Here is a 1,380-nt window from a genome sequence, read left to right on the forward strand (position 1 = left end):
AGTCACTTTTTGCTTACGCGAGATTTGGCGTTTGTCCCCCACCGGCCATGTGGTCATAGGTTAGCCCTCTCTAACTGCCTGCCCCTAGGTAGAGGAGCGGAATCTTACTGAATTCTCCGTTTTTTGGTCCGGGAAGACACGAGGGGATAGTGCGCGCGGATCTTTAACAACAAATTTCGATTAGTGTGAGTTTCCATTAGGCACCCCCAACTCCCCCATGAGCTGGCATATCTGCCGGCATGGGAGATTCGTGACCGGACTACATTACCGGGATCCTTTTGAGGAATTTAGGAAGAGAGAAAGGCGATAATATCGCGTCGGTGCGACTTTTTTGAAAATGTTTGGTGGCCAGTCTGCCTCATTATCTGTCCGGGCTGAATTGGTGAAATGAAATCTCCTGGTGCATCTCTGCAACATGATTAAAACATTAAAAAATTATTAGCTCCATGCTAAAGGGCTCTCTCTGTCTCTGTTTCAAGAAAAGGTAGTAGTAGAGGGAACAGAAAGATTCATAAAAAAAGATTATTTTGTTATAAATCACATTACACATATGGTATTTTCTGTTTCAAGTTCATCAGAGCGAATTCTCTGATCACATCAACAACTTAAAGATAAATTTATTTAAAAGTACTCTCAGCGAGTCAAACGGATGAAATGAGAGACAATGGGTCTTTTCTAGTGGCCAAGGTGTTCTGGGCTAGAGTGGGTGTTTTAGACATCTTAAAACCAGCAGGTGTCCTTCAGGCCTACAGTCAAATCATGTAAACATTAGGTATACACCAAGATACAGCCAAGATTCCTATTGGTTGATTACCACTAGAAAAAAAACCACTGTATGTTTTTAATTCAATCTGAAACACATGAAAAGGGGCATAAACACCCCAGTCAATAACTGTAAGCACTGTATCTCTTTGCCTATGTTTTTAATGAGATACATACACAGCATAGTGTAATCTTACACCATAAAAAACTAAAAAAATAATGAAACAAATTCTGTACTGGATATAGGAAGTAAACTGTCTCAAAACACTGCAGGAACTATGTAAAACTCTGCCCTACTGTACCGTAGCCTTATGCTATTCTCACCTCTTGCAAAGCTTTCCCTATTTCTTCATCAGTTATTAAATGAATTGGTGCTTTGAATGAAGGCTGGCCTGCAAGATAATGTACAAGATCTTTCGACAGGAAATGGGGTCCTGGACCTCCATGCACAACTGACACAGCAATCATCTTTCCTGCCAGGTAGTATTCATCCTCCCTAACAGCTGTGAATGAATTCATATTGCAAAATTAAAACAAACAATGCATTATATACTATAATATACAAGCATTTGTCATGTGATATATATGGTCAATGATCATTAACCAACCATTAGCTAT

The 1,380-nt window shown here is 39.8% G+C and overlaps 1 protein-coding gene and 1 long non-coding RNA gene across 2 annotated transcripts in view; both read right to left on the bottom strand.

Moving 5' to 3' along the window:
- LOC122134196 overlaps window positions 1-1,364 on the bottom strand; it is a 7,627-nt gene extending 6,263 nt beyond the window's left edge. Inside the window, exon 1 of the long non-coding RNA XR_006159975.1 lies at window positions 1,087-1,364. This is a non-coding gene — a long non-coding RNA (uncharacterized LOC122134196). The remainder of the gene's footprint in view (window positions 1-1,086) is intronic.
- The window catches only part of LOC109078824 (NACHT, LRR and PYD domains-containing protein 12-like), a 57,815-nt gene that overhangs the window by 27,390 nt on the left and 29,045 nt on the right, over window positions 1-1,380 (bottom strand).

This window comes from Cyprinus carpio, unplaced genomic scaffold (genome assembly GCF_018340385.1).
Source record: "Cyprinus carpio isolate SPL01 unplaced genomic scaffold, ASM1834038v1 S000006809, whole genome shotgun sequence".
NCBI classification, from domain to species: Eukaryota; Metazoa; Chordata; class Actinopteri; order Cypriniformes; family Cyprinidae; genus Cyprinus; species Cyprinus carpio.